The sequence below is a fragment of the Adiantum capillus-veneris genome, chromosome 8 (genome assembly GCF_014529385.1).
Source record: "Adiantum capillus-veneris isolate H3 chromosome 8, ASM1452938v2, whole genome shotgun sequence".
NCBI classification, from domain to species: Eukaryota; Viridiplantae; Streptophyta; class Polypodiopsida; order Polypodiales; family Pteridaceae; genus Adiantum; species Adiantum capillus-veneris.
Genome location: NC_140938.1, coordinates 132,989,971 through 133,003,972, shown reverse-complemented (window position 1 = coordinate 133,003,972; position 14,002 = coordinate 132,989,971). Strand labels below are relative to the sequence as shown.

The window sequence follows — 14,002 nt, the reverse complement described above, 5'->3', positions numbered from 1 at the left end:
CCATCTTCTTTTGTAAATCATCTCCAAGCTCTCACATAGCACCCTAACACTATAAGCGTGAGGAGAGATTTAGGTATAGCCATGACCTTGTGAGCTTCACACTTGATGTGAGAGAAGCTTTGATGCTACACATTGCAAAGTGAGAGAGTGTGAGTGTCCTATTTCAAACCATTATTGTTCATGCTCTTTCAATATCAACAATTGAAGTTTTGGTGCTTCAAAGGCATGCTTGGCTTCAAGTTCTTTGTCCTTCCACTTGTGTAAAGCTCTTTGGAAAATGCAAAGTGGCTTGTGTCTTTTAAGTTCTATCATTTGAGCTCGTTTGAGAAAGTGCTTGGTGTGTTTTCATCGCCAAATTTGTGTCCATTGTAAGAGGTTATTGTGGTGAGAGGGCTCCCACACCCTAAGATGGTGTGTGTGTGTGTGTACAATTCACTATGCATTGGGTTGATTTTTGTAGAATCTCTAAGGTAGCATTGTAGCGAACCATCTCCATTTGCAAGCTATAAACAAGGTATTATGCAAGATCCTTTTCTCCCTCTCTTCCATTTGATCTAGCTATCGGCTTTTTCCATTTGGTGTTGGTCTTGGTGTGATATTGCTTATGTGTATTTTTTGTTGCACCTCTTCTTGGTTGTGACAAAATCTCTCTTGCGTCCTAGTTCGCGTCCCATAACTAGGTGGTGCCTCTTCACTTGTTTGCCTGTGGGTTTGTTTTTGTTGTTTCTTTGTTGTGGTTGTCCTAGCCCCAATTGAGCAGCACAAGAGCCTTGAGGGGTGTTTAGAGGTCGCCTCTCTTGTTGCCCGCCCTGGACCGCCTCAATTTTGGTGCCTCCTTTTAGGATGGCTTGTGTATGTTGGTGTGCATACTCATCGTTTAGAGTAATCAAGTGGCTTGCATGAATCACAAAAATTTATATGACCCGTTTGTTCCCATTGCAAGGAAAAAGGTGCATATCAATGTAAGCACAAAATTACAATTTCAATGAGTAATTCGTTGAATTTTTGGGCCTCTTAGGTTGGCCAAGATAAACACTTCAGTAAATCCTTTTATTTTGCCTCTCATTAGGTATGATCTTAATTTGGACATCTATGTTTTTTATTTGTTTTAAGAATTAGGTCATGCATAGACCATGGATAATGGCCCAAGGATAGAGTTTTTTCCCTTCCATTTCACTCCACACATTAGAATAAATATTGCAATTAGCAGAAAGATCCGTTTTCACAACAACGGTGTTCATGTTTGGTGCCCAAAGAGTAGGAGAAATTCTTGCATCACCAAAACCTATCATCCTACCTCTTGGTTACTATCATAGATCATTTGATGTGCATACTTTTATTTTGTTGTAGAATGGATTTCAATTTAGAAAACATTATTGTGTAATTTTTTTAAGAACGAAAAAAACGTGTTGTCACTTTCAAATCAATTCAATGGAGGCCCAACGCCAAATGAAGGATATCCTCTCTTTTTTGGAGATCTTGACGAGGATGCTGAGCTATTTCTAGCAAATTTCAAAAGGGCTTACCGCATAAAAAGAGTGATAGGAGATGACGAACGCTTAGAAATGTTTGAGGTAGTTCTGAGGAAGGATACTAGCACTTGGTTTGACTCTCTATCTCAAGAGGTTAAGGGTAACTATAACAAAGTCGTTGATCATTTCAAGTGATACTTCTTTGACCCTCAAAACACTCAAAAGCTATGGCAAGATATCATTTCTCACAAGCAAAAAGACTTAGATGAATAATACATGTATAAACAAGAGTTTCTATTTCTTTGGGCCATATGGGTGAGAAATGTTGCTAACCAAGGTGATGGTGCAGAGTTTTTAAAGACGGAGAGGTTCATATCCGGTCTATTTTCCACACTCAAGATAAAAGAAGATGCGGTGCACCTACTACCTTTGATGCAGTTGAAACTAGGGTTGTTGAGAAGTATAGAAAACTAAAGTGCCTAAGAGGAGAAGCTTCAATAGAGGGTCCTAGACCAAGGGAAAATTGCAAGAATCAACATCTAAAGAGATTCCTAAGGTAAAAGCTGAGGTCATTGAGAATCTAAATGAGTCCTTGAGCAACTTGTCGATTCATCTTGCACAAGCTGTAGGTCCCAAGGGACAAACAAAGAAGCTCGGGAGCAAGAGCCATGACCCAGGCGAGTACTACAATATTGGAATTTCGGGGAATCTGAGCATGGGATGTATAATTTTTCTTGGCCCCGTGGGGAGCCAGGGAGACCTAACTTGAATTATCCAGTGATGAATGCAGGTGAAGAAATTAGTCAACAACCAAGGCTTTTAGAAAGACCAAATGGGGCAAGACCACCTCCACAAGGAGTGGAAGGAGGTCCACCTTTGCCAAATCCAAATGTCCATGTGGTAGAGGTGACAAATGCAAAAGAGGTTGACATGGAAGCAAATGGAATTAAGTGTGGCTGTGGAAAAGGTAAGGAGAAAGAAGGAATCATGTCACAAAGTGACCATGGACGAGGCAAGAAGGCAAAGGAGACCAAGGAAGCCAAGAGGACTCAATGTGGTATCAACCTCCAAAGAAGGATTCATGTCACAAAGTGACCATGGACGAGGCAAGAAGGCAAAGGATACCAAGGAAGCCAAGAGGACTCAATGTCATATCAACCTCCAAGACTTCCCTCTTTGACATGGTATGGCTCCATACAACTTGTTGGAATACATGAGAGGTAAGGGTCCTAATATCTCATGGCCTCAATTTCTTGCATTATGTCCACAAGTTAGGAGATATTTAATGAAGACAGTTAGCACTAGAAGAAAGGTAAAAGAGAGTGTGCCTGCTGTAAAATTTTCACAAGCTAAAATGAATGAGGATATTACACATGTGCTAGATTTTTACATCAAAGGAATGTTGGTTAGGAAAGGTCAAGTGGATAGGGGTGCACAAATTTGCATCATGAGAGAAGAACATATACAAAGACTAGGCATGCACATCCATGAGACACCTGAAATCAAAGTAAAAACGGCAAACAATAGCAAGGCTAGGTGCGTAGGCATTTGTAAAAATGTTTTTGTGGAGGCCTTTGGCATTAAGAAGGCAGTGGAATTTTATCTTATGTCGACCAAGGGAAGTGGCTATCTATTTATCCTAGGAAGACCATGGCTAAAGAAAATGTGAGCTTTGCAGGATTGGAAAGTGGAAAGTTGATTTGTAGGAATGACAATCATAAGAAGATTTTCTTTGACATGAAGGAGCAACGTCAAGAGGAGCTCCATGAAGAATCATCGCAAAGTGAAATGGAGAAAGATTGGACCAATAATATTTCAAAATAAAAAGGTAGCGGTAGCACTATGGAAGAGGAGTCTTCCATTGAAGTCATGGGGGTGAGGTTTAAGCCAAACAACCAATGTACCTCTTACCCAGGCTTGGAGGAGGTAGGTCCTCAAGAGAACCAAGCTATGCAAGATGAAGGGATGTTAGAAGGTATGCTATCAACCACACTTACAAAGGAAGAAATAAATGTGTGCTAAGGAAGTTTCCTAGGATTTTTTCTAAAGACTACATCGACATGCGTGGAGTAGATACTGTTCAACACAAGATCAAGTTAAAGCCTGAGGCCATACCAAAGGCACAAAAATTATGAAGGCTAGGAGTCATCAAGGAGCAGGCTCTACTCAAGGAGGTTAGAAAGCTTCTAGCAGTAGGTTTCATTTATCCAGTGGAGAATTCAGAGTGGGTTTCTCCCATTGTTTTCACTCCCAAGAAGAACGGAAAGTGGAGGGTGTGTGTGGATTAACGTCCACTCAATGAGGCAACAAAAAGAGATCACTTTCCCCTCTCATTTCAAGATGAATTACTAAATGAGATAGCTAGTCATGAGAGGTACACTGTGTGTGATGGCTACTCGGGCTACTTTCATATAGGTATTGCATTAGAGGATCGATTGAAAACAACCTTCATCACTCCATGGGGTCGTTATGCTTTCAGAGTCATGCCATTGGGCCTGACAAATACTCCTGCAACTTTCCAATGCTTCATGAACATGGTGTTTCAAGCATTATTTGGAAAGTCCATAAGAGTGTTTATAGATTATTTTTGCATTTATAGCTCAAAATCATTGCACATACAAAGGGTAGAAGAAGGTTTAAAAAAGCTCTACAACATGGGAGGTCAACTCAATCCTGACAAATGCCACATAGGTGAGAATGAAGTGATCTTGCTTGGTCATAAGGTATCCTATAAAGGCATTGAGGTGGATCCTTCATACGCAAAGGCTCTTACTGAGCTCCCATCACCCAAGAATCTCAAAGAGGTCATCTCATTCATTCAAAAGGTGAAGTATATGTCACGCTTCATTCACTTAGCATTGAAGTTACTTCACCCTTGCAAAAATTGACACAACAAGTTGAGTTTGTTTGGTTTGATGGGCTTGAAGAATATTTTTGTAACATTAAAGTCATTCTGTCAGAACTACCAACACGCATGCCTCCTTGTTGGGAGTACACATTCTTTGTTAGCTCTAGCATTGGGAAAGAAACAAATGGTGTTGTTTTGCTACAATAAGATCCTCACATTACCAAGATGCGACCCACCTACTTTTCTAGTAGGTTCATGAATGCTTTGGAGAGAGGCTACACAAAAGCAGAACTCATGATGCTTTCTCTCATGTTTGCTTGGTGAGAAAGTTTAGATCCTACTTGCTGCCAAAACCTTTTGTAATTCTCATTGCAGAAAATTTTTTCCTTGGGTGTCATCTCAAATGAATCTTAGTACTAGGATCTCTAAGTGGATTATGGAGTTGCAAGAGTTCCAATACTCTTTCAAGGTAGAAGATAGTGTGCGTGCACAATTGGCAAGGATTCTCACTTATAGGTTACATGAGAACGAGATTAAGGTGTCTGAAATAAAGACCCTACCATTTCCACCACCCAAAAAGTATTCCTAATGTTTTTACCTTATTCTTTGATGGAGCTTTTTGACGAGCCACAAGAAAAGCAAGGGGAGGGCTAGTGTTACTCAACCCAATGGAGAGGTAGTCATAAAGGAGAAGGTGAATCTATCAGGTTTAGCAAGCAACAATGAAGCAAAGTACGAAATTTTACTTCATGATTTGAAGATGTTAATTAGTCAAGGTATACAACGATTCATGGTAAAAGGCGATGCACTTCTCATTGTGGAGCAAATTTTAGGCGTTTGGGCATGCAAGAATGAAAGCCTAAGTACAAAAGTTCATGTCATCCGTATATTGTTTAATCAATTTGAAGAAGTGAAATTGTATCATATTCCTAAGAAACAAAATGAAGATGTTGATTTACTTGCACAACAAGCAATTACATGTGTTGAGAAAGAAGTGCAGGTCATCATGGTGGCAGCAAGAGCTATCAAGCAACCAAAATAACAGGGATTGAAGTCATTGGCTCCCATTATTGGCTACATTCTGGAGAGCGAGTTTCCACAAGAATTCACAAAAGCTCAAAAGAGGAGGCTCATGAAGAAGGAAAGAGTGTATCTCTTCCTAGAAGGCTCCCTCTATCAAAGAGGGAAGGATCAAGTGTGCAGAAGAGTACCAACTATAGAGGAAATTCCAACCATTCTAAAAGGTTTTCATGAAGAGACATGTGGTGGTCATTTTGCCCAAGAGTTAACCATGAAGAAGATTTTGCTTCAGGGGTATGTATGGCCAAGCCTGCATGTGGATGTCCAACATTGGTCTAAAAGCTATCACAACTGTCAGATAAATGGAAATAGAAGGTTGGTGCATGGTCCAAGGAAAATAGTGCTTGCAAATGGACCCTTTGAAAAGAGGGGCATTGATGCTATGGGTCCTCTGCTTAGAACAAAAAATGGTAAACTCTACATTCTAGTGGTTGTAGATCACATGACTAGGTGGGTAGAGGCTCAAAGTGTGGCAAGGGTAAATGGAAAAACAGTGAGCAGGTTTAACTACACTAATATTTTTTGTAGATTTGGCACACCTTTGGAGATTGTTTCTGATAATGATCCAGGGCTCAGGAAGGGTTTACTGACGGAATTTTGTGAAGAGTTTCACATTCTCTATCATCATAGCACACCCTTCTACCCACAGTCAAATGGTCTGGTGGTGGGGAAGGCTAATGGTGTCATTACAAGCATCATTAGAAAGATGGTGCAAAACAAGACAAAGTTGTGGGATGACTTCTTGGATGGTGCCTTGTGGGCATATCGAACCACATACAGGGAGGCCACAGAGTTCACACCATTTCACTTGGTGTATGATCAAGAGTTTTTGCAACCAATTGAGCTCAACATTCCAACAATACGGCTTCACGACAACGGGGCACAAGATAATCAAGAAGCATGGATGGATTGACTTCTTACCTTGGCTGACCTTGATTGGAAAGGAGAAGCAGCTTACGAGTGCTACAAGAGGAAGGTTATGCAAGCAACGGACAAGCTTGATAAGAAGGTCAACGACCAGGGGATCAAGGAAAGTGGGTTGGTGTTAAGGTATGACAATCGACTTGACAATAAGTTTGATGCCAAATTCAACACCAAATGGAAAGGTCAATATGTGGTTAAAAAATCATTTAATTCAAGTTATTATCAGCTCATGAATTTAGATGGCAAGGAGCATGCTAAGAAGGTGAATGAGTACCGACTAAATCCCTACCTGAGTCGCACTCTACTAAAGAATCTGCAAGAGCAATGCCACAAAGTTGTATCATCATGTAAGTCTTGTGGTTTTGTTTGAGGTGAAAAAGAGCTACAAAGTGAAGATTTGTTTGAGGCACAAAACACGAAACCACTCTCATTGAAAAATACACCTTTTGATGGTACATAAATGTATCATCATCGTGGGGAGGGCTAATGATAGCCATTTTTTGGCTATCCAAAATTGTCATAGTGAGCTACCTCACCCTACCAAAATCACCCAAACATTGTGGGCATCCCTACCTTTTCATAGTACATAGGTGTGTGTGAGTTATGGGACTTTCCCCATATCTCTTTAAAAACCCTCACTAAGCTAGTCACTGGGCTAGTTGAGCTATATATATATATATATATATATATATATATATATATATATATATATATATATATATTATGGACCTTTTGTGGATAAGTATTTCATTGTATATAGGGATTTTTTAATATAATTATTTTTTGTATTTATTTAAATATGTATGCATAGGTGTGTGTTATTTACATAAGTATGCTATGTACATTTGCTCACCATTACCTTGATCTTTCTTACCATGTATTCTATAAAACATCACTTCATGCAAGCTTCTCTTATTTTGGTGTGAATCCACTCCAAGCAAAAACCTCAAAAGAAAATACCTTTCACCATCAATCATTGTCTTTCACTAAATTCCTATTATCTACATGTATTTTTTCTTACCCCTTGTAAAAGACTATACATCAATAAAAACAAATGAGGACCCTCTTCATTTGATTCCCTATATTTTCATATATTTATTTCTTTTATATACAACTAACACTATTCTAGATTCCATGAATTATTTATAAACTAATCTATTTTTTTTCATCATATCCATATAATATATTTGCGCATAATCCATAACCATGCATGTTTTCAAACCTCTAGGAATCTATTAGGTCATGCTCTCATGAAAGGATGGACTCACCTTTGGAGCCTAATGCAAATTTAACAAAAGGGGGGCCACTGAAGACTTTTTTTTGAAAAAAATAGGCATTTTGGTGGGATTTTTTATATCTATCTCCACTCTGAATTTGAAGTGGTAACTAAAAGACAAAATGTCAACCAAGAGCTGAAAAATTACCTCAAAACTTTTGATATTTTTTGGTTCTATCATCGGTGAGATAGGATTTTTTTGGTGGACCCCAGTCTGCTCACTTTTCTCACAAGTAACCCATAGTCTTCTCTCACCTCCTTTCCTACTTCCACACACACACTTATTTCTCTCTGTTCCTGACTCAAACCTACAACCTCCATGATTTTCTCACACCCTCTTCACCATTAGTCTCCCCTCTCACACCCATAGCTCTGTTTTGAAGCTCTACCTGCAACCACCATCTCCATATCTCTCTCTCTCTATTACTCCCACATTACAATTTTATTCTACCCTTTGAAGAATGCATAAAAAATACAAAACCTACCAAGTCTTTGCAAAATGGGGGTTTTTTATCAACAAAATCCGCATTCTCTTTGTGGTGATTTAACTATGACGGCAGCGTGAAAAGAAGAAGAAGAAGAACGACGATCACTTTCAACAACGTACGCACGGGTGAGTCCTAGATTCCTCAAGGATTCAACATCTCAAGGGTACACCCATCTCATTCACCCCTCTTTTCTCATCCTTCAAGTCATTTTACCCGTTGTAAATATATATTACTAACTTTTTCTAGTGATTGCTAGCACTAACTACTAACCTACTAACACAAACACCCATTAACCCAACTCTAAAAAGCACCTTCCCTCAACACATGTACATATAATAAAACTCTCTCTCTCTCTCTCTCTCTCTCTCTCTCCTTCCTTAAAACTTTACTTTCATCTTATCTACCATCAATAACGTGCTCTCTTGAGCCCACATCCATGACTCAAGCAGACAAGCAGGCCCGCAATGTTTTGATATTCAAAAAGAAAATCATAATCTTGATTTTTTACCTTGTAAAATAGGAATATCAATAAGCCTAATGAGGAGTCTCCAACCTATAAATAGGCCCCTCTTCTTTTGTAAATCATCCCCATGCTCTCACATAGCACCCCAACATTATGGGCGTGGGAAGAGATTTAGGTGTAGTCACCACCTTGTGAGCTTCACACTTGATGTGAGAGAAGCTTTGATTCTACACATTGCAAAGTGAGAGAGTGTGAGTCTATTTCAAACCACTATTGTACATGATCTTTCAATATCAACAATTAAGATTTCGGTGCTTCAAAGGCGTGCCTGGCTTCAGGTTCTTTGTCCTTCCACTTGTGTAAAGCTTGGCAAATGCAAGGTGACTTGTGTCTTTTAAGTTCTATCATTTGAGCTTGTTTGAGAAAGTCCTTAGTATGTTTTCATTGCCAAATTTGTGTCCATTGTAAGAGGGTATTGTGGTGAGAGGGCTCTCACACCCTAAGACAATGTGCGTGTGTGTTCGCAATGTTTAGCATTCACTACACCTTGGGTTAGTTTTTGTACAATCTCTATGGTAGCATTGTAGCGAACCATCTCCATTTGCGAGAAACAAGGTATCATGCAAGTTCCCTTTCTCCCTCTTTTCCCTTTGATCTAGCTCTCTCTTGCTCCATTTGGTGTTGGTCTTGGTGTGAGATTGCTTATGTGTGTTTTTTGTTTTGCCTCTTCTTGGTTGTGACAAAGTCTCTATTGCGTCCTAGTTCGTGTCCCATAACTAGGTGGTGCCCCCTTCACTTGTTTGGTTGTGGGTTTGTTGTTGTTGTTTCTTGCTTGTGGTTGCTCTAGCCCCAATTGAGCAGCAAAAGAGCCTTGAGGGGTATTTAGAGGTCGCCTCTCTTGTTGCCACCGCCCCGGATCGCTTCAGTAGGTGATAGCAGGTATGTATGTTTGATGCTTTTTTAAGCCAAGAAGACTCCAAAATGGTCCGGACGAGATGGCAGATTCAATTTTTTGAAGTTCAAGGATTGTGCCTTGGAGGGAGTCTTACCATAGCCCGAGCGAGATTTTCCGAGCAAACTAAATCCCGAGCAAAGATTGGGTACCGATGTCGAAGAATTCAACCCATCTAGTGCTCTCAAACCATCACATCAACAATAGTCAAGAGTACCCAACAACTTTCCAAAAGAGAATGGAGCAGTTGCTCTAGATTGAGCTCGAACTTGGAACTAGGGGACACGCTCCATACGTGCCCCACAAAGATTTCCACCTTTGTTGGTAGTTGTATCCTTTCCAAGTTGGAGGGGATTAAAGCCATAGTCATTGAAAAGCAATCCATCAAGCCATTCAAGATCGACAAGGTTGCCACCTCCCCTAATCCCAAAAATCCATGACATCTTTCTAGAGAATCATGCAGAGACCTTCTTGGTGACCATGCAAATAAGGCAAAAACCACTGGAGGGGGTGAAGGAGAGGGAAGGGTAGAACTTCAAGGAAAAGGATGTTGATGAAGAGGACGAGCATAGGGCGACACTATGCAAAGACGAGATGGATGAAGATCTTGCTACAATGGCCACAATATCTACACACAAAAGCAAGCTTGCCAACTACCTTTCCTCACTCTTTCACTTGCGAGCAAACTCCTCTCTCTCTCTCTCTCTCTCTCTCTCTCTCTCTCTCTCTCTCTCTTTCTTTCTACCTCTCTCTTTGCACATGAACTCACACGGGCATCATCTCTGTGTGTGTGTGTGTGTGTGTGTGTGTGTGTGTGTGTGTGTGTGTGTGAAAGATGGATTAATAGTGAACCACAACCGCCATCCCCATCTACTCTGAATCCATCTCTTCCCTGTTCCTACCTTGCCCCCTCTTTCTTGATCCTTTTCTTGGACCCAAATGTGAGTGTTCTGTCTTCTGTGTGTGTGTGTGTGTGTGTGTGTGTGTGTGTGTGTGTGTGTGTGTGTGTGTGTGTGTGTGTGTGTGTGTGTGTGTGTGTGTGTGTGTGCACGTGCGCTACAAGTGCCTATACTTTGTTAATGAAGCACTTACAAAAAAACTTGGCACACTTATGATTGAATGTGCTCATCTTTGGATCTCCATGAAGAGATTCGTATGAGCTTCATCAATTTTCTATGTGAGAAGGTATGAATGATGATTTTGGCATTCATAACCCATATGCAAGCAAGTCCATAACATGCAGATATAAAAGCTAGGAGCTGCAACACCATGGGTAGCATAAAATAGAATAACTCAATACGGAGTTCGAAGCATCTCTCTCTCTCTATCTCTCTCTCTCTCTCTCTCTCTCTCTCTCACACACACACACACACACACACACACTAACAACCCCCATGCCCATGCAGCCAGAGGCACATAACACGTAGAGAGAGAGAGAGAGTAGTCACTGGTAAGAGCTGAATTATTTCTTGCTCAAACGCACACACGCAAACAGAATCACAAATCGAGAGAGAGAGAGAGAGAGAGAGAGAGAGAGAGAGAGAGATGGGGCGTATTGATGTCATAACGACAATTAGTGTTCGGAAAAAATGTGACAACTTAATATTATGCCCCTAAATAGAGAAGAATAGTGTTTTTTTTTTTAAATAGCCCAATTTTTTGAAATCTCCTTTTGGGAAAATTCATGGAAAGGAATTTTGTATGTTTGGGAAAATGATTTTTCCCAGACACTAGAGACAATGAAGGAGTTATCCATTGCCGAAAGTTAAAGAGAAAGAAAGAAAAGCTCTTATGCCATTGCTTACTTTGGGACACGGATCTCTTCACGAAGATTGAGTTTCTCCACCCTGGACCTCCCTACACATTACCTGCCTCTAGGACCGCACGTAGGCACGCATCGCTACACGGAGAAGGTGATTCTTTGATGTGTTTCCATTAACGTTTTATAAACTGAGGGTTTTACTGGTTAGTGCTCCCTGTGCAACAGTGTTTGGGAAAAATCAATTTCACAAACAAACAAAATTCCAATTAAGATAAATTCAAAGAAGAATTTGCTAATGACGTGCACCGAAAATGAACACATCTTTCATAATCATGTCACTCGTTTTATCAACACGTGAGGGTTCAGTCAGCTCATGGATTTTTGCCCTTGAATTGCTGGCACCTATATATGCTCGATGTAGTATATATTCGAGAAAATTCATTTTACTAAACATAGAAAATTCCCTTTATTGAATTTTCTAGAGAAAATTTTAAAAAATTAAGTTTAGTTTTTTGGGGTTTTCCACTAATTTTCTCTATTTTGGGAGGGAATTTCTCCTCTTCCCCTTGCCTTCAACCAGCGTTTTTGAAATTGAAACTGGCACGATATTAGGCCCTAGTCACACATGGGCGCCCGGACATGCTTCGAAAGAGCATGTTGGGCGCTTGCAACGTCACACACAGGCGGACAAGCATCTATTACAGACGTTTTTGCTCTAGCAGCCGCCAATGATCCCTAGCCTGCTGGCAAAGGCGCACCTGCACCGGCGTGACCTTTGCAGTTCAAAGCTTCTCGCATGCAGTTTTTGCGCATGTCCTCAACTTGTTGAAGACGGGTGAGGGGGTTAGACTGGGTAGCATCACCTTCTGTCGAACACCATTGCAGGTTTTTCCATCTCATTGTCACACAAGTCAAGGCGGACACATTTTTCCCGAACAGTGGGCCTTGATGTAATGTCTTTGTAGCACCGCGCGACGCCGGCGCGCGCTGCTATAGAGAGAGAGAGACTTCTGTGTGGGGAAGCTGGCTATGGCGTACTCCAAGCTCTTCCTCCTCTTCTTTGTTTTCTGTCTCTCTAGCACCGTGCGTCGGCGCGCGCTGCTAGAGAGAGAGAGAGAGAGAGAGAGAGAGAGAGAGACTTTTGCGTGGGGAACCTGGCTATGGGGTACTCCAAGCTCTTCCTCCTCTTCTTTGTCTTCCTGCTTTTACTAGTGCACGGCCAACCATCCATGGCTCCTGCTCCTTCCCCGACCAGTGACAGAACCACAATTGACCTCGGCATTTCCTATGCCCTCATGTTTGTGGCGCTCTTGGTTACATACCTTGTGCATCCTGTTGATGGCTTCGCGTTCAACCTATTTTGAAGAGCATCATTTGCACTTTGTTATTTCTTAACCCCTTGTACACAATTGCTAGAGAGTTGATCAGATAACCCTTCTTTAATGGCTGTATGCTTATGGTAAAGTGCTTTCAACAGCCTATAGTTTGTTGGAGACACTCTTTTTTTTTTTCTAAGAGAAATCCAAGCTCAGGATTTATTTGGGTTAAAAAAAAAGAAAAGAGAGAGATGGTGTCATAAGTAGCTGGCGGCCCAAGACGGCTTAGATTGATGATGCAAGCCTATTAATGATTGTGTTAAGTCTCCCCTTAATTCACAAGAATATTTAAACATTTCCTCACGTAGGAAAACGGACTCTTTTTTAGTGTTTTTCATACCAAACATTAAATCATGAGCTTATGCTCAAGAGGCACCACATACCTAGCTAGGTACGATTGGGGTCAGAGGACCGCCGGCCCCCCCACCAGACCGGTGGTCCCCTGCCCCAATCGTATCTAGCTAGGTATGTATGCCTCCTTCACAGAAGCTAATGATGTTGAGGTAAGTCACAATGTGGGAATTATTGTGAGAATCTGTCTAAAACTTCTTGTGGTGCCAGAAGGAGGAGAGAAAGAGAGTGAGCAAGATTTGTGGGTGATGGTGGATGGCTTGCATGATGGCGGATAGGACCTCAAGGGCACTATCAACACAGTACGAGGCAACGGAATGTATCGTTGAAGGGTTATGCAAAGGATGTGGCTTTGAAGGTATTTGCTTTGAGGCGCATTCTTTTGGGAGCAAGGAGCGTGGCGGCACCACCATTGCCCCACAAGCCTCTCACCCCCAATCTTGCAAGATCATACTACTACGTCATCCCTTGCATGCATCGCTATTTGCATGGTGATCTATGCACGCATCCATCTGGTGAACCCCCCCCCCCTCTCTCTCTCTCTCTCTCTCTCTCTCTCTCTCTCTCTCTCTCTCTCTCTCTCTCTCTCTCTCTCTCTCTCTCTCTCCTGGGCCAACCCTCATCTCTGATCAGGCTGGTGCAAACGACAAGGGCAGCCCTTGTTTCTTTGTTGGTCCTCTTGCAAGCCCACAATCGTGGCATGTTGTAGGCTCCGAAATGGCAATGTATGAAGCAGTAGTAGGCAAGTTATATATGAAATCTAAGATTACTAAGGAGTAGTGGGCACTCTTCTTGTTCTTCAAGAGAAGCGTAAACTTATGCAAACTTGATGATGTGGGTAGCAGTTGTAATCCTGATTGAGCAAAGGTTAATTTATTTATAGAGATATTATTATATTAATAAAGAGAGAGAGAGAGAGAGAGAGATGCACTAGGTTCACTAGCAAATGGCGAGGAGCCTCTGGTTCCTACTTCTTGTGCACATGCGCGTAATTCTAGAGAGAGAAATGA

General features: G+C 41.2%; 1 pseudogene; it reads right to left on the bottom strand.

Annotated features, from left to right (window-relative positions):
• Window positions 1-9,629: 9,629 nt before the first annotated feature.
• LOC147452985 (chlorophyll a-b binding protein CP24 10B, chloroplastic-like) lies at window positions 9,630-12,165 on the bottom strand (annotated as a pseudogene).
• Window positions 12,166-14,002: the final 1,837 nt, after the last annotated feature.